Source organism: Callospermophilus lateralis, chromosome 2 (genome assembly GCF_048772815.1).
Source record: "Callospermophilus lateralis isolate mCalLat2 chromosome 2, mCalLat2.hap1, whole genome shotgun sequence".
NCBI classification, from domain to species: Eukaryota; Metazoa; Chordata; class Mammalia; order Rodentia; family Sciuridae; genus Callospermophilus; species Callospermophilus lateralis.
The window spans coordinates 173,772,560-173,800,518 of record NC_135306.1 but is presented as its reverse complement, the minus strand read 5'-3'; positions in this window follow the sequence as shown (position 1 = coordinate 173,800,518).

Genomic DNA, 27,959 nt, shown 5'->3' with positions numbered 1-27,959 from the left:
AAATAAATAAAGAAAACAGAATAAGGAAAACTAAATATAGCAAGAATGAAACAGCTCAAAGAGTAAAACTGATTAAAGAGAGAGAGAGAGAAAGCATCGCCCACAGATTTTCCAGCTTTTAATGAAATGTAGGAGCCTGAACATAGGCTCCCCAAGACATTTAAGTACCTTTTCAATAAATTTACTCGCCTCAAGCAAATGTCTAGAATATGTTAATTAGTCAAAATATAGCAATACAACTATGGCTTAGCTCCACAAATGTTTTGTTAAATTATTTACTATATGAAACAAATGTACATAAAACACACATATGTATGTGTAATGTTAGTGATTAAAAGAGCAATAAGTCAGAATGTAACCTTGCTTATTAAAAACAAAAAAATGATTATTTTAAGTAATCAAACATACATATAAAAACAAAATATTATTTATTGACTAAGAACAAATATAAAAAGCAGGTATTAATTTTAATTTTTTGGTACTAAGAATTAGACCCATTGATGGTTAACTGAGCCAATCCCCCCAAATTTTTATTTTTTCATTTTGAGACAGAGTTTGACTAAGTAGCTGAGGTTGGCCTTGACTTATGTTCCTTCTCTCCCTCCTCCCAAAATACTAGGATTAGGTGTGTGCCACTGTGCCTTGCAAAATGGATACTCTTAATGAAAAAGCAGAGGTAAAGAATAGGCAATGGTTTTCCTTAATCTTCAAGTAAACTAATTCTAGCAGTATAAGGCCTTTTTTTTTTCGTGTGTGTGTGTGTGTGTGTGTGTGTGTATGTGTGTGTAAACATTAGCAGAATTCATTTAAATTGAGAGAAAAGTACATATCGACTCAACATTCAAGATGGGGAAAATTTCCAAGGTCAGCTATGTAATGCTTTTATAAGTTATGGCAAAGTGGAGCTTTAATTTATTTTTTTTAAATGTCAGGTAAAATGAACCAACACGAATCAATGGTTATTGCAATGCATGATGGGAAATTTTGCTTCTGGGTGAATCTTAATAGAGTTTTGATAGAACAAGTATGCTAAGGTCTAACAAGTCTGTTAGAGATTTTTCCTCACAGAGATAGAAATCAACAAATCTTTCACCTTGGATTCCAGAAGAGTTTGGATGTAATGCACTGCTTACTGAACAAACAAACAAGCTCTTTTTAGCAAATATAGTTGAGAACCAAACAATATACACAGCTGTAGCACTTCAAAACTGTACTCGGTGAGGGAATACGTGCAACATGAGTAATTATTTTCTTTTTCTCTTCACAAATGAATCTCTGATGCCTAGAAAAGTACTTAGTACAAAATTATTTACTATAAACTCTTGAATAACTACAATACACAAAATTATTTTTGTGAGAAGAAAAGGCAAATCTAAACGGAGACACTCTTGGTTATAATAGACTATGAGGTTAATTTTCTAGACTTTTAAATCTGCATAGAACAAATATGTTCTAGGCTATAAACACTGTTACAGGTGAGTATTTAGGTCCTTATGTTTATGCTAAGTTCAGCTAGTGGTAAAGTAATGGTTGCCTTGAGAGATAATATCCTCCACTTTTACTAATTTAATCATTTGTTAGTATTCACTAGTTATCATATAAATGTAAATCTAGATAAGACTGTTAATCACAAATATATATATAAACATTAATTAGTGAATTGAGAGCAATTGCTATAAAGTCATGGAGATTCAATGACAGGTCTTAATGAAAGAAACCCCTGTATTTTCACTGAGAAGTAATATCTCAAGCTATCCTATTAGGGTGACTCTGGAGAGAACCACATTAATATCAGATAAAATTAGATCAGCCCCAGAAGGAAGAGCTTCTACTTTTGTTGATTTTAAGTGTATATAATCATTACTATTAATTATCAAGACTATGAAATACCTAAGTGAAATACTATATGAAAATACCTAAGTGAATTCCACCATAATGTCCACCCATAAGAATGGGATCCTAATTAAAATAAGATATAGTCCATTCTTGTATATTTATATCACAATGGAGTCATGTGTAAATAATAAAAAGAACCAATTTAAAAAAAAAGAAATTGATCAGAATTTTATATATACCTTTGGCCCTTGATTCACTACATTCTGGCTTCATTGACTAAATTTTATTCATATATTAAACTATTTCATAGTTCACATAGGGTTTTATTTTTTTTTAATTTTTTATTTGTTTTAGTTAGCTATACATGACAGTAGAATGCACTTATATACTTTGATTTTTCATACATAGATGGGACATAATTTCTATTTTTCTGATTATATATATCGTAGAATCATATTGGTCATACAGTCACATACATACCTTCAGTAATAATGTCTGTTTCATTCTACTTTCTTTCTTATCCGCACATCCCCTACCTTCTCCTCCTTTCACTTCCCTCTACCTAATCTAAGATAACGCTATTCTTTTTTTTTTTTTTTTGCATTACAATTCTTAATACACATATATACCACAATTTTTGTATCTCTGTTTGTATATAAAGTATGTTGACACCCAAATCAAGTCTTTATACATGTACTTTGCATAATGATGTCCATCACATTCCACTATCCTTGCTAATCCCCTGTCCCCTCCCTTTCCCTCCCACCCCTCTTCCCATTCTAGAATTCATCTATTCCTCCTATGCTCTCCCTCCCAATCCCACTGTGAGTCAATCTCCTCATATCAGAGAAAAAATTCAGCATTTTTTAGGGGGGATTGGCTAACTTCACTTAGCACTGTCTTCTCCAATTCCATCTATTTACCAGTAAATGCCATGATTTAAACATAGGGTTTTCTTGAGAGTTACATTATAGGGATAGAAGAAAAGTACATAAAACTATCTTTAAACCAAAATGTCAGTTCCTCAAAAGTCAGTTATCTGAGCCAACCATGGTGCACACGACTGTAATCCCAGTGATTCAGGTGGCTGAGGTAGGAGGATTGCAAGTTTGAGGGCAACCTCAGCAATCAGCAAGATCCTTAGCAAGTTAGTGAGATCTTCCTCAAAATAAAATTTATATATGTATAAGGACTGTGGATGTAGCTCAGTGGTAAAGCACCCATGGGTTCAATGCTCAGTACAAAAACAAACAAACCTTTCCTTTCCTATAAATTTATTACTATAAATGATAGTAAAATTAAAGCAAAGAAAGAAAAGAAGCACACAATCTAAAAGAAACCTTAATGATTAATAAATTGGAGAAAATAGATAGGAAGACAAGGGAGTTGGGTTGTGCTTTTAGCTTTGCTAATGACTTGGCTGGTCTAAAATATAATAACACCACACTAGGGCAGACTGCCTCATTGTGAAGTTTCAGATTTCCAGTAATATTGTAGTGCTAAATTATGCCACTACTTCACATCTCCACATAACTCTTTTTGCTACCACCAAACAAGGAATTAAATAAAATGATGGATTATGGGCAAATAATTGGATCTACTAAGTCTCAAATGATTGCCATCCAGTTAATTGTTTTAGATAAAAGTATCCCTTTTCTTACTGTCAATAATCCTTTTCTAGACTGGGCTGTTGACTGCATTCAGCAAGGTTGCTGATGCTAGACTATAAAAAGTTTAAATTAATATATTAAACTTAATTTCATTAGCTTGAATAACTTCTCCCACAAGGATAATTTTTATAACAGCTAAAATTTATTTTTTCACAACTTTAAGTGAAACTTTATGATATGGGCTAAAGGTAGCCACCTGTCAGGTATCCTTAATTGAAGAGTCTTTTATTTATGTAAGTCTAGATTTTCCACATTTAATGCCAATTAAATTTGAGTTACATTGGAGACACATTCATGTATCAATGAATTTGACAGGTATCCAGACATTTCTTTGATTTAAATATAATAAACAAATTTAAATCAAATTATATTTTAAAGAATTTTATTTTAAAGAAAAATGTAAAGATAAAAAATGTGAAGGTAATTAAAATACAAGGCTCTTGCTAAACTATTTTTCTCTTTAGTGAATGTCACTATGATGTTGTACTGCTGCAACAATTAAAATAATTTCAGTCCTGTCTAAATGATAACTATTTATGTGATTCATAGTAGGATAATAAAACTATTTCTTTCATCTGGAAAACAGTGATAACAAAAGAATATTCTATTCCTTTGGTAAAAACGTTAAAGAATTTTTGTGGTTCTTCAATTCTTAATTTGAATATAATCTTTAAAACATGAATACAAAATTATGTAAACATTGTTACCATTTGATTCTGAACTGAGGTCTAGTGCCAAAGTCAATCATCACTGGGATAATCAAAGAACACTAATTACTGAGTTTTAGAAGTCATGGGGCTTTAAAATTATTGCCAAATTCTGAGCTATTTTAGAATAGCTTCAACAAAATGATGAGTATATTTGCATAGTAGTTGTAGCTTGATAATAAAATTTTCAAGAGTTGATCAAGAGAGATGCAGTTTGATAAATTGGCAATATTTTCCAAAAAGCTCTGCAACCACCATAACAGATAAGGTTTTATAAGAAATGTATCATTCATTGATTTTGCCATCTAGGGAATGAGTAAAATAAGTTATGGTCTTATTCCTTTAACCTGGAAGTAGTTAGAAAATTTCATGTGATAAAATAGCTCTGATTTATAGGGCACTGAGTCTATAGTCTGTACTGTTTTTAGTCCCAGATTCCTTTGAAAATCTCATGAAAACTGTATTCTCTACTTAAAATATATTTATGCTGTTTTTTAAAATTCATTTTTTATTTGCTCTTTTAGTTAAATCATCACTGTAGTCTATTCTGACATATTTATATAAACAGGGTGTATATCTTATTCTAATTAAGATCCCAGTCTTGTGGATGTACATGATGTGGAGATTTACTGTGGTATATTCATATATGAACATAGGAAATTTATACTCTTTCACAGGAAGTTGACAGCACTCAATACACACATATATAAATCTACAGGCATACATCCAACTGTTGTCATTGCTTTGCAAGTTTAGAGAATTCCTGGACTCTCTAAGATCTGAGTATGTCCCAGAATTATATATGGTATATGGTAATATTCCTTTTTTTTGGGGGGGGTGGGGTACCAGAGATTGAATTCAGGGGCACTCCTGAATTGAGCTGCATCCCTAGCCCTATTTTGTATTTTATTTAGAGTCAGGGTCTCACTGAGCTGCTTATTGCCTCACTATTTCTGAGGGTGGCTTTGAATTTGCAATCTTCCTATCTCAGGCTCAGAGCTTTTGTGATTACAGGCATGTGCCACCACGCCCACCAAAAATATTCTTATTTACTCAAGCAGAGGGTTGTGTAGCCAGTGTGACTAAAACAAAAGACAGATGATGAAGGCATTTTACAAATAGAAGGAGCCTAAGACATAATGTTTCCACGTCAGTACCACAGGAGTCTAGAGAGATTTCCTTATTTTCTATTATTCAAAATGCACTTGAGTTAGGTAGAAAATTATAACTTTAGAAATCTATGAAAGAAAGCTGTATTGTATGCATTTAATACATAAAGTTGCCATATGCTTTGCTAGTTATCACATATAGCAAATTGGATAAGAGCACAGAACCTGGGAAGCATGACTCATTGCAAATATTCTGTTATCTGCATTTGAATTGTTCAGAATGCTGGCCATTATAAAAATATGATTATTGAACATTTGGAAATGACTAGATCAACTAAAAAACAAAATTTTCAATTTATTATTTAATTTTAATAGTTGTTTAGGGCACTATATATTTAAAGAAAAATTACAAAATGGCACTAAGTTCCAACATACCTCATATCCCAGTTTTCCTTGCTCCTAATATATTGTAATGGAACATTTGTTACAATTAATGAACTGATATTGATATATTCCTATTACCCAAAGTCCATACTTTATTCAAATATAATTGGTTTTACCTAATATCCTTTTACTATTCTAAGACTCCAACTAGAATACATACTACAATGAGTTACCATTTCTCCTTAGGCCACTTTTGTGAAAACATGCACATGATTTTATGTGAAAATTGAGAAACTCACAGGATACCCAGATCTTTTGATAAACATTAATTATGGGTATATCTGTGAGAGACATTCTGTATAAGATTAATATTTGGATTGGCAGACTGGATAAAGCAGATTTCTCTCCTCAGTGACAGTGGGCCCTTTGTAACTTACTGAAGGCCTGAATAGAATAAAAGCCTATGAATGAAATTCTTTCCCTCTGCCTGTTTTTGAAATTCAACATCAGTCTTCTTCCTTCAGATTCAGACTTGGATTAAAACCATACTATGATCTCTCCCTGGGACTCATTTTTTGCCACATAGATGTTGGGCTTTTCAAACTCTGTAAATGCATGAGCAAATACTTATAGCAAGTATAAGACAAAGGAAGTTAGTTCTGGTTCTCTAGATAATCCAGAATAATACTGAAAATTTCCAAGATTTTCCTAGGTTTTGATGACCTTGATGACCTTGACAGGTTTGAGTTCTGTCATTTTTTTTTCTAGAATTTCCCTCTTGCTTTGGATTTGCTTAATATTTTTTCTTAATGATTAGACTACAGTCAGAAATATTTGGGAGTAAGATAATATATGGGAAGCACTATTTTTATCATTATCCAAATGATTTATCTCTATGTTGACCTTGATCAGCCTAGTTGAGGTATGTTTGTTCCATATCTATGCAGAAAGGTTAACTTATTTTTTCTCTCTGTGCTGTACTCTTAGAAAATAAATCATCATGCGTAGCTCACATTTAAAAGGAAAGATATGTTCAATCTTGCTGGTGGCATTTTCTCCAAATTATTTAGAGGACTTCTACAAAGACATTAGTTTCTTCTCCCCTGTTTATTGGCTTATTAATTTATTTTAATCAGTATAAACTCATGCATATTTATTTTGTCTTTGACTCAGAACTCATGATCTTTTATTTATGTCGTTATTCAGATAGGTTCATCTTTGACCACTGAGAGCTGTTACGCTTGACTTCTACAGCATAGCACTGTCCAAACTCCCCATCCTCCTCCCTCATTTCTATGGCAATTCTGTCATCCATTTCACAGATCCATGTGTTAAAATCACTAGGCATATTATTTCTATTGCTACTTTTAATATCTATCTTTTAGATCTATAAAAATTAGGCATTTGACAAATAGAATGTTTCCACTTCAGTACCACAGGAGTCTAGAGAGGATTCCATATTTTCTATTATTCAAAATGCACTGGAATTAGGTAGAAAATGATAAATTCAGAAATTTACTAAAGATAGCTATATTGTATACATTTAATACATAAAGTGGACATATGCTTTGCCAGTTATCCCATATAGCAGATTGGATAAGAGCACAGAACCTGGGAAGCATGACTCAATGCAATATTCTGATAATAAGAATTAAAGAGAATTTAAAAATTACTTTCATTTATTTTTTTCTGACATTCTTGTTTTATTTATGTAGATTGCAGTTATTGGCCTATATCATTTTCCTTTTCATTGAAGAAAATAAAACACTTTTGTCAGGACAGTTTTGCTGGCAATGGGTATGGTCAAATTTTTTTAACATGGCAAAATTTGTTTCTCCATCAGCTTGAAAAAATGATTTGGCTCAATATAAAATTCTAGGTTTGTGTTACTTAACTACTTTCAGCACTCTAAAGGTTTCCAATTTCTTTCTTTTTAGTTACGTGTCTTCTAAGGAAAAGTTTGATATAATTTTTCTCCTTGACCCTGTGTAGAAAAGGTGTTTTATTCTCCAACCCTCTCTTGCAGTTTTTAATATTCCTTCTTTATATTTTTATTTGTGCAATTTGAACATGTTAAGCTTAATTCTTATATTATTTATAAGATTGGAGTACTCAGAGATTATAAAAACTATTTTTTGTGTGTGTGTGTTTTTGTCATCAACTATGAAAACTCTGGGAAATTATCTTCAAACATTGTTGTTCCCTATTCCATATTCTTTTTTATATTCAAGTTACACCTATTTTGTACCCTCTAATATGATACCATAGTTCTTGGATGTTCTATATTATTTATAGTATAAAATTAACTTTTAAAGAAATGTAAAAGACACAGAATGCTTAATTTAATCCCTTTAAAAAGTTGAGATTAATAGAAGATGGTAGATTGGAATGAGGCTGCATTTCTTCTAGCTTGGCTACACTCAAGAAGCAAGAATACTACTTCTCCTGAAGGATTACAGCAAAAAATCCTTATAGTGGAGAGGGAGTCTCTTATAGCTGAACCATAGGCTGTTAAACTCATTAAACAGGTCTAAAAAAAATCTCACCTGAAGTTTATCGATCACTTGTGGCAAGCCAACCAGGAGCCATCTTGGTACTACAGCTGGAAACCCAGATCGGTGAGTTCATGGGTAGTTTTGCTGAAACCTATCTGAGTCTAGCAAAGACTTAACTGAGCCTAACAAACCTGAGGAAAATGAGAAATGTAGTGCATTTTCTCTGGGAACACAAGTTGGAAAAGCTGGGGAGAAACTGGATCTCCCCAACCCTGTGAGTCCTGTGGCTTTCAGGAACTCACTTAGCTCTCAGCTTGCCTGGACTACCTGTCCCCAGTCAGACTGGTCTCCAGTGCCTGCCCTATCCTCTGCACCCATGTGGCCCTAGCCTGCCCAGTCTGCCCAGTCCTGAAGGTCCCAATACACACAGGCCTCCCACATCCCCTGGCTCCTAGTTCCCCCAACTCCTGGTCCTCTATCTGGTTGGCAGCCCAGTCTGCTACTTCCCAGCTAGGCCCAACCAGTTCCTTTTCCACCTGACCCACCACTTTTGTGGCTTGATGATTGACCCAAGGAGTCCAGAAAGGGCAGTATCTAAGAATAACAGAAACAGTGAAGCTCACCATGCAATAAAGCAACTGGAACCTCATTAAACTTAAGTTACTGCATCTGGGAACTGTACCTACTACAATTCCTCTCAGAGAACCCAGTGGTAAAAACACCCTGGGAGTGAAACAGATAGCTCTTCCCATACCACCCCTTCCCCATCCCCTAAGAAGGAAAGTTGAGAAGTCTTAAATCCCAACAAATTGGTGAGCAACACAATAAAAACAAATAAGTTGACAGCCTATGGCCCATACTCCCTGTTTCAGCTCAAACTGCAAGAAGAAATGAGTAGAAAATTAGTGGGCGCAGATAGTGTATGCATATGCTCGCTGACTATTTTGTTCACTGTAGTGGAAATGACTCCTTAACTTCTTAACTTTTCACTAAGATTTTTCACTTTTTTTGATATTGTTGTTTTTTTGTTTTATTTGAATGTGTACTGATTAATTCAAGGATAATATATATATACACACATACATACACACACACATAATTGTTTCTATTTCCTCATTTATAGCCTTTTTTGGATGGTTGTTATTTTTCCAAGCTCTATTTTTTTGAGGGTTGGGTTCTCTAATTTTTTATAGTATTTTTATTTTTTATATTGTCTTTACCATAACTCTATATCCTTTTTCTTTTACTCTTTCCTTCTTCTTCTTTTCTCTTACTCAACTGTATCCTTAACACTTATTAACATTAATTGATCTATATAGCACCCCCACCAATGCTAATAATTCATATGGCAGAAGTCATAGAAAACACCTATTGTTTGATTTTTTTGTGCCAGACATAAGTTATGATTATTTACTGTTTTTACTGATGGAAATTGCTGATTCTACAATTTATGACTACTGTACCAATTAACACTGTAGATATCAAAATAGGAACTAAGTACCTAGTCTGCTATATATTGTTTGCATAGATTGTTGCCATCATTGGGCTTACCCAACCCCCAATCTGTAAGGTATTAGTAATATAGAGGAACAGTACAAGAACATAAGTTAGAAACTATAGAGCTTCACATCCTATTCAAATAGTTGGATACCTCACACAAACCATATGAAAAAGCATGGGAAAGAACAGTCCCAAAAAACACAGAATGCTTCAACAACAAACTCCATTGACACCACAGTAGAGGAAATGTCAGAGATGGAATTTAGAAAGTTCATGGTTAAACTGATCCATGAGATAAAAGATGATGTAAGAGAAGAAATAAGAGATAAAATACAAGAAGGGAAAAATCACTTTAATAGGAGATAGAAATTCTGAAGAAGAATCAATATGAAATCTTCAAAATGAAGGAATAAGTAAGCCAAATTGTAAGTTCAATGGAAAGCATTATCAACAGTCTAGTTCAAGTATATGATCTTAAAAATAAGGTTAACCATGGAGAAAAATGTTAAGAGACCATGAACATAACTTCCAAGAAATATGGAATAACTTGAAAAAAGACAAAAATAAGAGTTATCACAAGAGATGAAAGCTCTGAAATACAAACTAAATAGTGAACAAACATTTAAATGAAATAATAACAGAAAATTTCCCAATCCTTAAAAACAAAATAGAAAATCAAATACAGGAAACATACAGAAATCCAAATATACAAAATTACAATGGATCTACTCCAAAACACATTATTATGAAAATGGCTAACATACACAAAAAAAGGATTAAATTTGAAAAGCACCAAGAGAAAAATGACTGGTCACATTTAGGGACAAACAAGACAATCCAGATCTTATTCAATTTTTCAACCCAGATTCTAAAATCTAGTATGTCTTGGAATAACATATACTAAGCTCTGAAAAAAAGGATGCCAACCAAAATACTACATTAGCAAAATAAAGCTTCAAATTGAAAAATGAAATAAAATCACTTTATGATACATAAAAATTTAAAGAATTTACAACTAGAAAGTTGGCACTACAAAATATACTGAATAAAATATTTTATGTAGAAGAAATAGAGACTAAAAATGAAAACCAGCAGAGAAATAAACAATCCTAGAATACGCAATCAAAGGGGAATCAAATTCAACTTAAAAATTGAAATTAAACAAAATGAACAAGAAATAAAAAGCATCCTTTATAATACCATTAAATGTAAATGGTCTAAACTCACCAATCAAAATATATAGGCTTAGTTTTATCAATTTTTTCAATGGTTTTTTTTTGTTTGTTTGTTTCAATTTCGTTGATTTCCGCTCTGATTTTAATTATTTCTTGTCTTCTGCTATATTTGCTGTTGTTTTGCTCTTCCTTTTCTAGGGTTTTGAGATGTAGTGTGAGTTCATTTATTTGTTGGTTTTTACTTTTTTTGAGGAATGAACTCCAGGAAATGAATTTCCCTCTTAAAACTGCTTTCATTGTGTCCCATAGATTCCAGTATGTTGTGTCTGAATTGTCAGAGACTCTGCACCTGATAGAAGAAAAAGTTGGCTATGATCTACATATTGTGGGGTAGGGCTCCAAATTCCTTAATAGGACTCCCATAGCCCAAGAGTTAAATACAAGAATAAACCAATGGGACTTACTTAAACTAAAAAGTTTTTTCTCAGCAAGAGAAACAATAAGAGAGGTAAATAGGGAACCCACATCCTGGGAACAAATTTTTACTCCTCATACTTCAGATAGAGCCCTAATATCCAGAATATACAAAGAACTCAAAAATTAAACAATAAGATAACAAACAACCCTATCAGCAAATGGGCCAAGGACCTGAAAAGACACTTCTCAGAGGAGGACATACAATCAATCAATAAGTATATGAAAAAATGCTCACCCTCTCTAGCAGTCAGAGAAATGCAAATCAAAACCACCCTAAGATACCATCTCACTCCAGTAAGATTGGCAGCCATTATGAAGTCAAGTAACAATAAGTGCTGGCGAGGATGTGGGGAAAAGGGTACACTTGCACATTGCTGGTGGGACTGCAAATTGGTGCGGCCAATATGGAAAGCAGTATGGAGATTCCTAGGAAAGCTGGGAATGGAACCACCATTTGACCCAGCTATTGCCCTTCTCGGTCCATTCCCTGAGGACCTTAAAAGAGCATACTATAGGGATACTGCCACATCAATGATCATAGCAGCAAAATTCATAATAGCTAGACTTTGGAATCAACCTAGATGCCCTTCAATAGATGAATGGATTAAAAAACTGTGGCATCTATACACAATGGAGTATTATGCAGCACTAAAAATGACAAAATCATGGAATTTGCAGGAAAATGGATGGCATTAGACCAGATAATGCTAAGTGAAGCTAGCCAATCCTTAAAAAACAAATGCCAAATGTCTTCTTTGATATAAAGAGAGCAACTAAGATCAGAACAGGGAAGAAGAGCATGAGGAAAAGATTAACATTAAACAGAGAGTGGGGTGGGAGAGAGGGAGAGAGAAGGGAAACTGTATGGAAATGGAAGGAGACCCTCATTGTTACACAAAATTACATATAAGAGTTTGTGAGGGGAAAGGGGGAAAAAAAACAAGGGAGAGAATTAAACAACAGCAGATGGAGTAGAGAGGGAAGATGAGAGGGAAGGGGAGGGGGATAGTAGGGGATAGGAAAGGTAGCAGAATACAACAGTCATTAATATGGTATTATGTAAAAATGTGGATGTGTAACCGATGTGATTCTGCAACTTGTATTTGGGGTAAAAAAAGGGAGTTCATAACCCATTTGAATCAAATGTATGGAAGATGGTATGTCATGAGCTTTGTAATGTTTTGAAAAACCAATAAAAAAATAAAATTAAATTAAAAAATATATATAGGCTTGCAGATTGGAGCAAAAAACAAGACACAAAATATGCTGTCTCCAAGAGATTCAAATAATAAAGAAGGACATCCACAGAATAAAGTGGAAAGATTATATATATATATATATATATATATATATATATATATATATATATATATATATATATATAAATTCACAAGGTCTTTGTACACAAGGAGTGGTTTCTATTTATGATAGGTTTTATATAAGAAATGGTAGACTACAAACTAAAGTTCATCAGAAGAGACAAAGAAAACTATTTTATAATGCTTAAAGGAATCATAAAACAGTAAGAAATAACAGCCATTAAATATTTGTTCCCTAAATAATGGAGTAACTACATAGATAAAACAAACCCTCCTCAGTATCAAGAATCAAATAGACCACAACAGAATAATACAGGGTGATTTCAACACACCTCTCTCAACACTAGATATATCATTCAAACAAAAACTAAATAAAGAAGCTAAGAACTAAAAAACATAATCAATAATCTAGACTTAAGAGAGACACACAGGCTACCTCATCCATCAATGACTGAATACATGCTCTTGGCAGAACTTGGAACATTTTCTAAAATAGACCATATTTTAGGCTACAAATCAACCATTAACAAAAATTTTTAAAAAATGGAGATAATACCCTATATATTATCAGACCCTAATGTGAGAAAAATTAGAAATCGATGATAAGACAAAAAATAGAAACTACTCTAAAAATTGGATACTAAATAATTTAGTATTAAATGATGAATGGGTAGAAAATAAATGAGAGATAATAAAACATTTGGAAGTAATTGAGAATAGAGATACAACATATCAAACATTCTAAGCCACTGTGAAAGTTGTTCTTGGAGGAAAGTTCATAGCATTGAGCTCATTCATTAAAATAACAGATACCAAATAAAAAATCTAACATTAAATGTAAAGGTCCTAAAAAAGAAGAGAAAATCAACACCAAAACCAATAGAAGACAGAAAATAATCTTCAACTCAATGAAATTGAGATTAAGTAATAATTTTTAAAACATCAGCAAAAGTTGGTTCTATAAAAGAATAAACAAAATTGATAAACCCTTATCCAAGCTAACTCAAAGAAGGGGAGAAAAGAAAAACTAAAACTGTTAAAATACATGATGAAACTCCAAATATCACTAGAGATACTATTGAAATACAAAGGATAATTGGAAACTGCATTGAAAACTTATACTCCAATAAAGTAGAAAATCTTGAAGATATTGACAAATTCCTAGAGCATATTACCTACCAAAGTTCAATCAGTAGGACACAGAAAATTTAAATAGATCAATTTCAAGCAATTAAATTGAAGATGCCATAAAAAATCTATCAACAAAGAAAAGCCCAGGACCAGATAGATTCTTAATCAAGTTCTATGAGACTTTCAAGGAAGAACTAACAATGATCCTCCTCAAATTACTCCATGAAATAGAAGAGGAGGAAACTCTCCTAAACTCATTCAATGAAGCTAGTATAATCCTGATACCAAAATCTGACAGATAAATCAAGAAAAGAAAATTTCAGATCTATAACTCTCATGAACTTAGATGCATTTTTTTAAATACAATTCTTGCAAGTCACACACAAAATTGTATTTAAAAGATAGTGCACCATGATCAAGTGGGATTCATTAGAGTGCTGCAAGCTTGGTTTAAAATATGGAAAATAATGAATGTAATACATCACATAAATAGAATTGAAGATGAGAACCACGTGATTATCTCAATAGATTTACACATAATATTGACAAAATGCAACATCCATTTATTTTCAAAACACTATAAAAACTAGGGATAGAAGGAAAAAATCTCAACATTGTATAGGATATATATATATATATATATATATATATATATATATATATATATATATATATATCCATCCTAGGGCCAAAATTGTTCTAAAGAAGAAAAACTAAAAGCATACCCTCTAAAAACAGCAACAAGACAAGAATGCCCTCTTTTACCACATCTATTCAACATAGTCCTTAAATTCTAACCAGAGCAATTAGGCAAAATTAAATTATTAAAGGGATACAAATAGGAAAAGAAGAGCTCAAACTATATCTATTCTCTGATGATGGCATGATTCTATATTCAGAAAACCTGAAAGACTTGACAAAAAATTCTAGAACTCATTAATAAATTCAGCAAAGCAGCAGTATATACAAGTAATATTCATATACTAAATGTGTCCCTATACTCCAATCATGAATCATCTGAAAATGAAATTATGAAAACCATCCCGTTCACAATAGTTGAAAAGACAGTAGAGGGATTGTAAATTGGTGTAACCCCTCTAAAAAGGCAGTATGGGGATTCGTCAAAAATCTAGGGGCCTTGGGCTTTTCCTCAGTGTACAGCACATGCCTCACATATGTGAGGCACTGGATTTGATCCTCAGAATCATGGATAAATAAATAAATAACATAAAGGTCAATGAACAGCTAAAAAAATATTTTAAGAATCTAGGAATGAACCGCCAATTTAACCAGTCATTCTCATCCTCAGCATATATCCAAAAAATTTAAAATCATCATATTACAGTGCCACAGTGACATCAGTGTTTATAGAAGCAAACTTCAGAATACCTAAGCTCAGGAACCAAATTTGAAGCCCATCCAGAGATGAATAGATAAAGAAATTATGATATATATATACACAATGGAATATTTTTCAGCCATACAGAAGAATGATTTGGGAGGGGAGGGAAGGGGGGATAGTAGAGGATAGGAAAGGCATCAGAATACAACAGACACTAGTATGGCAATATGTAAATCAATGGATGTGTAACTGATGCGATTTGAAATCTGTATACGGGGTAAAATGGGAGTTCATAACCCACTTGAATCAAAGTGTGAAACATGATATGTCAAGAACTATGTAATGTTTTGAACAACCAACAATAAAAATTTAAAAAAAAAGAATGACTTTATGAGATTTGAAAGTAAATGAATGTAGAGACTATATACACAATGAATATTACTCAGCTGTAAACACGAATGACTTTATGACATTTGCCAGCAAATGGATAAATCTAGAGACTACCATGCTAAGTGAAATAAGTCTATCTCAAAAAAAAAAAAGTTGAATGTTTGTGTTCATATGTGGAAGCTAAACCACAATAAAGGCAGGAAGAGGAAGAAGAGATGCTCAGTAGATTAGTGAAAAGGGAATGAAAGGAAGGGAAAGGGGATAAAAATTAGAAAAGACAGCAGAATAAATCTAACTAAATTTTCCCATATACTCATATGAAAATACCCAAGTGAATCTCACCATCATGCCTACCCACAAGAATGGGGTTTTATTTAGAATAAGATATATCATATGCTTGTATAATTTTATCAAAATGAAGTCTACTGTCATGTATAACTAAAAAGAAACTATAAAAAATTAATTTGGGAGACAGAATATACTCAACTGTAAGAGTTATAATATTACAGAAATCATGATAACCTGATACTACAAAATTTTAAAAAGTATAAATAAATAAATAGCTGGAGAACCCAGAAATAGACCCACATGAATTTATTCAACTGATATTTGACAAAGGAGTAAAGAATTTACAATAGAGAAACATTAATTTTCTCAAGAAAGAGATTAGCACATTTTTCATTAAGAAGATAACAGATGACAAATACATCTAAAATGATGGTCATGTGTAAATCAGCAGAGACATGCAAATTACAACCACAATGAGATACCATATCAATACACACTTAATGTAGCTGAATCTCACACATTGACCACACTGAATGCTTATAGTGTGGAAACTACGGGAACTCTCATCATTGCTGTTGGGAATACAAAGCAGCACACATACTTTGAAAGACAATGTGGTGGCCTGTTATAAAAGTAAATCTACTTTGACTAGAAGATTTAACCATTCTCCTCCTTGGTATTTACCCAAAGGAATTGAAAATTTATGACCATGCAAATACCAATACAAAAATATTTAAAGAATTTTATTTATAATTTTCTAAATTTGGAAGTATCCAATATATCTCTCAGTATGTGAAATAATAAAATTAAATGTGGTGTTTGCCACATGAATAGAAATGAGGACTAAAAAAATTACTTAGACTTCTGAAAAAATACAGAGCAGAACTTCAACAAAATTTATGAAGAAACTAGGGACAGAAAGAACCTATTTTCATAGTGTAAAGATTACATACAAAGACCAAAAGCCAAATTGGTAAAACTCAGAGCAAATGGAGAAAAACTGAAATCATTTCCTTTAAAATCTGAACCAAGACAAGGATATCCTATTTACTATAGTGCTACAAATTCTAGACAGAACAATTAGAGAAGGAAATAAAAGGAATAAAAATGGTAAAAGAAAAAGTCAAAACGTCACTGGTTGTAGATGATATAATTATATTTAGATGATTCAAAAACTCCACCAAAAGACAGTTAGAGCTAATGAACAAATTCAGCAAAATTGTGTATTACAAAATTAACATATGAAAGCCAATAGCAGGGCTGAGTTGTGGCTTAGCAGTAGAGTGCTCACCCAGCACATGTAAGGCCCTGGGTTTGATCCTTAGCACCACATAAGAATAAATAAAATAAAGGTATTGTGTCCAACTATAACTAATAAATAAATAAAAAGCCAATAGCTTTGCTATTAAATAAAAATAAATCTGCTGATAAAGAATAAGGAAAATAATTGCATTAACAACAGCTCCTCCCTCAAAAATACCTAGGGATAAATCTAACCAAGGAGATGAAAGCCCTACAATAAAAACTATAGAACAGTGAAAGGAGAAATTTAAGAAGACTTTAGAAAATAGAAAGACCTCCCACTTTCATGGGTAGGCAGAATTAACAGTTAAAATTACCATTGTAACAAAAGTGTCATACAGATGTAATGTAATCCCCATCAAAATACCAATAACAGTGGGGCTGGGGATGTGGCTCAAGCAGTGGCGCGCTCGCCTGGCATGCGTGTGTCCCGGGTTCGATCCTCAGCACCACATGCAAACAAAGATGTTGTGTCCGCCAAAAACTAAAAGATAAATGTTGGAGTTCTCTCTCTCTCTCTCTCTTAAAAAAAATACCAATAACAGTCTTCACAGAAGCAGAAAAAAATACTAAAATTCTTTTGGAAGAATAAAAGTCAGTAGTCAAAGCAATCCTAGGATTAAAAAAAAAGAGCAATGCTAGAGGCATCACAAAACCTGACTTCAAATTGTACTACCGAGCTATAGTAATAAAAATTGAATGGTACTGGCATAAAAAACAGATACATTGATCAATGGTACAAAATAGAAGACACAGAGACAAATCCACAAATTATCAATCATCTTATTTTTTTTTGGGGGGGGGGTTCAGCAATGAAACTCAGGGACACTTGACCACTGAGCCATATCTCCAGCCCTCCCTCTCTCTCTTTCTTTTTCTTTTTCTTTCTTTCTTTCTTTTCTTTTTTTTTTTTTTTTTTTTTTGTATTTTATTTAGAGACAAGGTCTCACTGAGTTGATTATCACTTTGCTTTTGCTGTGGCTGGCTTTGAACTCGGGATCCTCCTGTCTCAGCCTCCCAAACCTCTGGAATTACAGGTATGTGTCACCATGTCCAGCATCAGTCATCTTATTATTAACAAAGATGCCAAAAATGTACATTAGAGAAAAGACAGCCTTTTAAACAAATAGTGTGGGAAAACTAGTTATCCACATGTAGAGAAATCAAATTAGAGTCTTTCTCTCACCCTGCACAGAATTAACTCAAGATGCATCAAAGAACTAGGAAATGGAACAGAAACTATGCAACTCCAAGTAGAAAATGTAGGGTGAAAATTCCAGAATATAGGATTGTTTTTTCCTCTATAGCTTTACAGGGAGCAACCTTCTCAATAACATGCCTAAAGCTCAAGAAATAATGGCAATAGTTAATAAATGGTATGGCATCAAATTGAAAAGCTTTGAAAGAGCAAAGAAAACAGAAATGTGAATAGAGAACCTATAGAATGGGAAAAAAATCTTCTCTAGCAACTCTTCTGACAGAGTATTAATATCTAGAATATATAAAGAATTTAAAAAAACTTAATACAAAAGCCCAAATAACCCAATTAATAAATAGGCACATAAATTAAACACAGAGAACTTAAAAGATGAAATAAAAATGGCCAACAAAAAATACATTAAAAAAGGTGCAACATCATTTGCAATTAGGGAAATTAACATAAAAAGTACCCCGAGATTTCATCTCACACTTATCAGAATGGTAGTTATCAAGAATGCAAACAAAATTAAATTCTAGAGAGGATGTGGAGAAAAGGGAACACTTTTCCACTATTAGTCATATTGTAAATTAGTACAACTACTTCAGAAACCAGTATGGAGTTTCCTCAAAAGACTATGTGGAACCACTCTAAGACCCAGCTATACTAACTATTTAGTATTTATCCTAAAGAATTAAAGTCATTAATCTATAGTGATACTTGTTTATGGCAGCAAAATCTACAAGAGCCAAACTTATGGAAACAGTGTAAGTCTCCACTAATATATTAATGGATAAAGAAAATGTGATTATATATATATATGATTCAGCCACAAAGAAAAATGAAAGTGTGTCATTTGCGAGAAAATAGATAGAAAAATGACACATTAGGTTAAATAAAATAAACCAAACTCAGCAGGTTAAGAGCTGTATGTTTTCTCTCATATGAAAAAGCTATAGAGGAAAAAAGAAAAAAAGGGTGGTGGTGGGGTGGGAGGTAGTAAAAATCAAAGGGACTTCAGTAGAGGAAAGGAATCAAAGGATGGAAAGAAGTGAGGGAAAGAGGAGTGTTGAGAAGTGACATTGGCCATATTATAACTTTAAATTGTGTGCAAATATGAATATGTAACAACATGCCCCATCATTATCTATAACAATCTACCAATAAAAATGTGGGAAAAATAAACTTCTACATCCAGTCAAGGAAATACTATTTGATTCTAAAAAGAGATAAGCTATTAAGATATGAAAAGATACAGAAGAAACACAATTATATATTTGTAAGTGAAAGAAGTAAATCTGGTAGAGCTATTTATTTTCTGATTTTAATTATATCACGTTCTGGAAAAGCAAAGTAGGGCTACATTAAAATGATGAGCAGTTGTCAGTGTTGAGTGGGAAAAGAATGATGAACATGTGAAGCCAAGAGAATTCTCTTACCTTATGGCAGTTTTTTTTGGGGGGATGGTATTATAATAATGCATAAAGGGCATACAGATCATTATCTATTTGTCTAAACCTATGAAATTTATATCAGCAAGAGTGAACCCTAATTTAATCTAAGGACTCTGGGCAATTATGCATAATTGTAGGTACATCGATGTGCTGTTCTAGTGGGAAACACTGATACTAGGGGCAGAAACTACATGGGAAATTTATGTTTTTTCTGTTCAATTTTGTTGTGAAGTTAAAACTGCTCCAAAAAAATTAGTTCAGGGTAAAACAGAAAATGCTATGTTATGTGTATTTTATCACAATAAAAAGATAATATTGAAAATGAAAAAACAAATTCATAGAATCTCTTCTATATAATTAACCTATATTTAGAAATATTTACCTATATCTTATATTATCTTAAAAGATGAACAATATCTGACATGATTTTATTTTATTTTATTGCTTAATAGGATTTGTGGCCCAGATCCTGTCTTATACTAGTTATGCATTCAAACCATAGTAGTATGATATAATGCCCTCTATACAAAAATATTACATCAATTCAAACAGATGTGTTTACTGCATTTAGAATTTTGAGATGAGGAAATATTAGTTTCCTTCACTTCTTTCATCACCAAATTATGAATTGTGCATTTATTTCTGGAGCTCTCATTTTAATTTCAACCATAAATATCAAGTTCAGAGTGGAGCAGTGAAAGTGGCTAGGAACTGTGAATACTAAATAATTTGAAGACTGGCTAAAGAAACAAATGAGTCATGGAAAAAGATAGCCAACTGCCCATATCTGTTCAAATAAGGGTATTGGACTTAATTATTTTTTCTTATTCCTATTCCACTCTATTAATAAAAAGGGCAAGTGTTTCACAGGATATTCAATAAGAACAATTAAAATTATATTGTCCCATGGGGATGTAATTTTTATCTCATTATGAGTTATTAAGTGTATTATAGTATTTTTGCCTTATCTATTAAAGTTTTTGAAAACAAATACTATCTTTCTGTTTCTATGGCAATACCTTGACATTTCCTTTCACAGTTTCTTGACCTTTATTAATATTTCTGGAGGAAAAAAAATCTTTGCTAAAATGTTTGCACCAAGGTCATACTAAAGTATTTGATACATTACCCAATATTCAAAGTCTTTTGTTGTGGTTTTATTTCTTTGACATTCCAATTATAATGGAGACAATTAATTGAAGCATCAAACACATGGCCTATAAAGCTAAAGGATCTTGGCTTAATTGTCAAAGTCTTTTGAATGAGAACTTCTCAGCATTATATCCCCTTATTAATACAGGAAGTGTTCTGAATCTGTTATTATTATTATTAGTTTGACCATATTGAATCTTATTTTTGAAGATAGAATATAGTAATCGCTTTTTTAAAAAGTTTTGTTTATGGAATTATGTATCTGATATTTTGCTAGATGATTGATTGCCATTTCCATTTATCTGTGATGAGGAAAATATTAGACATATAAGAAATAAAAAGTGAAAACTCTGAGATAATATTTAAATCCTACATTTGAATAGACAAAATAGTCAACAACTTCCTTTGACACACTGGAAACATCAAATTAATCTAAAAAGTAAGTTTTCTGTATAATTCATATTTCAGTGTTTTTATTAAGAATCAACCCAAGAACTCTAGCCAATTTCAAACAAATAATCTGTATCAGTAAGTTTCAGAAGATTGAAAGGATAAGAAGAGAAACAGAAAAATAACTGTTTATCAAGTCTCAAGGAGCTGGGCATATAATTCAGTTGGTAGAAAGTTTAGCTCACATGTTCAGGGCCCTGGGTGGATCTACAACACTGAAAACAAACAACAGTCTTCAAGATGTTTACAAATGAACGAAGAACAAGAGCAAAAGAACATTAATTGGATTTTTAACAGATCATATTCCAACTGCCAATAATGTTAATGTGTAAAAAGTGGCCTTGAGCCAAACTTTGTACCCTGTCTGACCCAGAATACACTCTCCAGCTTATGAGATGAAATAAAGGATATTTGACATCCAAGAATTTAGGTTGACAGATCTGATTCACCCTTTTTTTGGGAAAAATAAAACCATATATCCTTCAAGTTCAGATGTCAGTTAATAAAAATATGATTCCTATAAATAAATGGTTTCTTGTTATTTCATCTATCTTCCTGCCTGCTTCAGGATGAGACTGTCACAACACATATTTTAGAAGAGAAATCTCAGTACAAATCCATGTCTTAGAAGTAAAGATGATCTGTCAAAAAACAATCCCATAGCGTTATAGTTTTGTGAAAAATGGGAAAAAATAGTTTTTAAAAAAAACTCAGTAGGGAAAATGAACTTTGGAACTGTCTAGATTGTTGAGAAAAGCATAATATCCTGCCACCAATACACTCATACACACACACACACACACACACACACACGTGTGTGTGTGTGTGTGTGTGTGTGTGTGTGTATATGTAATTTATATCTAATTTTTATTAATAAGTATGTGATATGTGTATCTATAATTTTCTGGTGATGGATAGGTTTAGAGTTGAGTTTTTTATTTATAAAGTTATTTTAAAATTCTTTTTATATAGTCTGAGAAATATAATTCTAAAATCCTATCTTGACAATATCCTTTAAAATTTCTCTGTGGTTGTAGTATTACATAGTTAGTTGTTGAGTTCCTAATGAGAGAATACTCAAATTCCATGTCCTTTTATTTTTATTTAAATAAAAACTGTCTATATCTATAGAAAGAAAGAGTGAAAGACTGGGTATTTCTTACACAGTGTTGATGGCAAAAATCAAAAGAAAATTTAGTATTTATTGACACTAAAAGTAGAGAGAGAGAGGTATTCAATAAAACTTGGTAGTAAAAAGACTAATTGTTAGGGGAAAACATGCCTGGGATTACATAACTATATTTTAAAGATTCAATAATTGCTGGCTGTGGTGGCACATACCTTTAATCCTAGAAGGCTGAGGCAGGAGGATCATGAACTCAGTGTCAGCCTCAGTAACTTAGCCAGGCCCTAAATAACTCAGTGATACCCTGTTTTTAAATTTAAAAAAATAAAAAATAAAAAACAATGCTGGGGATGTGACTTAGTGGTTGATTGCCCCTGGGTTCGATCACCAGTAATTCAATAATTTTTTCAGTGACTGAAAACAAGGAAATTTATGTTGCATGAGATATTAGATATAATACTATGTGGAAAAAATTAAAATACTTATTATTATCATCATCATCATCATCATCATCTCCAGAATCTTAATCTATATTCCTTGCTTCATACTTAAGAACTCCCTGAAAATATAAATTTAAAATAATTCTTCTCTGGTTTATAACTGGGTCGAAACTTTCTGACAGCAACAGAAACATACCTGGAATGTATTGGTTGCAATAGTTGTAATAACAATAGTAGCAGAAGTAATTGTTTATTATTGGTATTGATTCTTCTGAAGTGCTTTTACTTCCTTGTTAATTACACTGAAATCCCAGGGAATATTAGTATGCAATAGGACAACAAAAAACAAGTAATGTCTATGGTAAACCAATAGCTCATCACCAATAAGCAGTGTTTTCTTCTTAAAGATTTATGTACATGATTATTGTGTGAGGTAATACATGGAGTTTATTTTTCTTAAGACTCTTGGGAAAGAAATAACAGGGTAAATTGTGAAAAGTTTAGTACTATTTAATTTTTAAAATGTCACCATCTGACAGGGACAAGGTTAGTCCCAGGACTGCCCAGCCCATCAGCAGACCATGCTGGACTCCAATCCCAGTCATAGAGTGACCCCACCAACCAGCTGTCCCACCCAGAGCCCAGACCCTGGCCCAGGATGGCCCAGCCAACTGGCAGAACCACTCTGGACCCCAGACCCAGGTCTATGACCACCCCACCGACCCATAAGGGAGGCAAGGATAAGGTTAGTTATCAGGACTACCCATGACCAACAGCATACCCAAGATGGAACCCAGGCAGGCCTGCCACACCTCCATCTTGGGACCCTGCAGCCATCATCATACCTCTCCCAGTGTAGCAGCTTTTACTTTGGGACAAAAGATGGGGCCTGGAGGCAGCTTCATCTTGGAACAAGCAGCACAAAGCCTTGCAAGGCCTACCATTTCAGCCCCATCTCTGAAAGTGGTTGCATCCATTTTGGGACAACCCCACTGCTATATTGAGTTATCTCCACTATTGTCACCACTACCTTTAGTTGCAGTGGCATTTATCATGGGACACCAGTTGGGGTCTACAGGCTAACACCAAGGTGAGGTACAGGTAATCTGCAGGACACTATAAGTTTATAAGGTAGAAACTGTAATACATCAGACCTGCACTGCAAGAAAGAAAGACAAATATACAACATGATAAAACAAGGGAGGAAACTGTCCTAAACAAACCAGAACACTAAATAAGAGAATCCATGAACAGTGAATTTGATGAAATATGAGAAAGGGAGTTCAGAATGCACAAAATTAAAATGATCTATGAATTAAAGAATGACCTAAGTGAGCAAATACAGGCAAAAATTGATCACTCCAACAAAGAGATAAGAGAGCAAATACAGGCAATTATTTATCACATCAAGAAAGACATAAGGGAGCAAATACAGGTAGCAAAAGACTACTTCAATAAAGAGATTCTGAAAAAAAATCAAAAATCCTTGAAGTGAAGGAAAAAGCAAGCAAACAAACAAACAATAACTAAATAGAAAGCATCACCAACAGACTAGATCACTTGGAAGACAGAATGTCAGATAATGAAGACAAAATATACATTCTTGAAAATAAAGTTGTCCACACAGTGAACATGGTAAGAAACCATGAACAAAAAATCCAAGAATTATGGGATCACATCAAAAGAACAAATCTAAGATTTATTGGGAAAGAGGAAGGCCCAGGAGATTCAAACCAAAGGAATGAACAATCTCGTCATTGAAATAATGCCAGTAAATTTCCCAAGCATGAAGAATGAATTGGAAAATCAAACACATGAGGCTTACAGGACACAAATTGTACAAAATTACAACAGATATACAGCAAGACACATTATAATGAAAATGCCTAGCATGCAGAATAAGGATAGAATTTTAAAAGCCACGAGAGAAAGAAAAAAATAAGATCACATATAGGGGGAACCAATTAGATTATGTGCAGATTTTTCATCCCAGACCATGAAAGCCAGAACATCCTGCAATAATATATACAAAGCTCTGAAAGAAAATAGATGCCAACCAAGAATCTTATAACCAGCAAAGTTAAGCTTTAGAGTTTAAATAAAAAAACCTTCTATTATAAACAAAAGTTAAAAGAATTTACAACTAGAAACCCTGCACTATAGATAATCCTTGGAAAATATTCCATGAGGAGAAAATGAAAGACAAAAATGAAAATCAGTGAAGGGAGGAAAAATTAATGAAAGGAGAAACCAAGTCGAACTGAATAAAAAAAGTTTAACAAGGCTGGGAATACAAATTATGTCTCAATAATAACCCTGAATTTTAATGGTCTAAATTCACCAATCAAAAGGCATAGATTGGAAGATTGGATTAAAAACAAAAGAGACCCAACAATATGCTGATTTCAAGAGACTCATCTCATAGGAAAACCACAGACTGAAGATGAAAAGTTGGGAAAAAACATACCACTCACATAAACTATGGAAACAAGTCAGAGTTTCCATTTCATATCAAAGAAAGTAGACTTCAACTCAAAATTAATCAAAAGGGATAAAGAAGAACATTTCATAATGCCTACGGGAACCATACATCAACAAGACATAACAATTATAAATATGCCCCAAACAATGGAGCGTGAAACAAACTCTTCTCATGTTTAAGAGTCAAATAGACCACAACAAAATAATTCTGAGTGACTTTTACACACCTCTTTCACCTCTGGATAGATCTTCCAAACTACCCTGCACTGTATCAAATCACAATGAAGTGAAAGTAGAAATCAATGATGAAATAAAAAAATAGAAGCAGAGGAGATTAAAAAAAAATCAGAGGCAAATAAGAACGCTGATACAACATACTGAAATCTCCAGGACCATATGAAGGAAGTACTAAGAGGAAAGTTCATTGCATGGAGTTCATTCCTTAAAAGAAAAAAAAAAAAAAGTCAACAAATAAGTGACCTAATATTACACCTCAAAGCTCTAGAAAAAAGAAGAACAAATCAACACTAAACAGAGTAGAAATAGGAAATAATTATAATCAGAGCTGAAATCAATGAAATTGAAACAAAAGAAACAATTGAAAAAATTGACAGAACAAAAAGTTGTTTATTTGAAAAAATAACAAAATTGATTAATCCTTAGCCATGCAAATGAAGAGAAGAAAGAAAACTCAAATTACTAACATCCATGATGAAAAAAAAATCACAACAGACACAACAGAAATACAGAAGATAATTAGAAACTATTTGAAAATTTGTACTTTAATACATAGAAAATATCTAAGGATTGACAAATTTCTAGAGTCAACTGAATCAAGATGATATACACAAGTTAAAGAGATCAATTTCAAGCAATGACATAGAAAATACCATCAGAATTCTGTCATACAAGAAAAGCCCAGGACCAAATGGATACACAGTTGAGTTCTATAAGACTTTCAAAAAAGAACTAATACCAATACTCCTAAAATTATTTCAGAAAAAGAAACAGAAAAAGAGGGAACACTTTCAAATTCATTCTATGAGGCTAATATAACCCTGATTTCAAAAGCAGACAAAGACACATCAAAGAAAGAAAACCTCAGACCAATCTCTCTAATGAACATAGATGCCAAAATTCTTAATAACATTTTGGCAAATCAAGTACAAAAACATATTACAAAGATAGTGTACCACAATCAAGTGGGGTTCATTCTAGGAATGCAAGTTTGGTTCAACATATAGAAATCAATACATGTAATTCATCACATCAATAGACTTAAAAATGAGAATGATATGATTATATCAATAGGTGAAGAAAAAGCAATTGATAAAATACGACACCCCTTTATGTTCAAAACACTAGAAAAACTAGGGATTACAGGAATATATCTCAACATTATAAAAGCTATCTATGTTAAGCCCCAGGCCATCATTGTTCCAAATGGAGAAAAAAAATTAAAGCATTTCCTCTGAAAACTGGAACAAGACTGGGATGCCCTCTTTCACCACTTCTAATTAACATGGTTATTGAAACTCTAGCCAGAGCGAATGGAAAGACGAAAGAAATTAAACGGATACAGATAGGAAAAGAAGAACTCAAACTATCACTATTTGCCAATGACATGCTTCTATACTTAGAGGATCTAAAATATACCACCAGAAAACTTCCAGAACTAATAAATAAATTCAGCAAAGTAGGAAGATATAAAATCAATACTTACAAATCAAAGGCATTTCTGTATATCAGTGACAAATGCTCTGAAAGAGAAATTAGGAAAACTACCCCATTTATAATAGCCTCAAAAAAAAAGTACTTGGGAGTCACTTAAAGAAAGAGGTGAAATACCTCTACAATGAAAACTACAGAATACTAAAGAAAGAAATTGAAGACCTTGGAAGATGGAAAGATCTCCCTTGTTCTTGGATAGGAGGATTAATATTGTTAAAATGACCATACTACCAAAAGCACTACACAGATTTAATGAAATCCTAATCAAAATCCCAATGATGTTCCTCATAGAAATAGAAAACGCAAACATGAAATTCATCTGGAAACATAAGAGTCCCAGAATAACCAAAGCAATCCTTAGCAAGAATGAAGCAGGTGGCATCACTACACCAGATCTTAAACTATACTACAGAGCAATAGTAACAAAAAACGCCAGTGTATTTGCACCAAAATATACTTGTAAACTAATGGTATAAAATAGAGGACACAGAGGCAAACCCACATAAATACACTTATCTCATACTAGACAAAGATGCCTAAAATATATATTAGAGAAAAGATAGCCTTTTGAATACATGGTGCTGGGAGAACTGGAAATCCAAACGCAGCAAAATGAAATTAAGTCCCTATCTCTCACCATGTACAAACCTCAACTCAAAATGGATCAAGGACCCAGGAATTAAACCAGAGACCCTGCATCTAACAGAAGAAGAAGTAGGTCCATATCTTCATCATGTTGGATTAGGTCCTGACTTCCTTAATAAGATCCCATAGCACAAGAAATAAAATCAAGAATCAATAA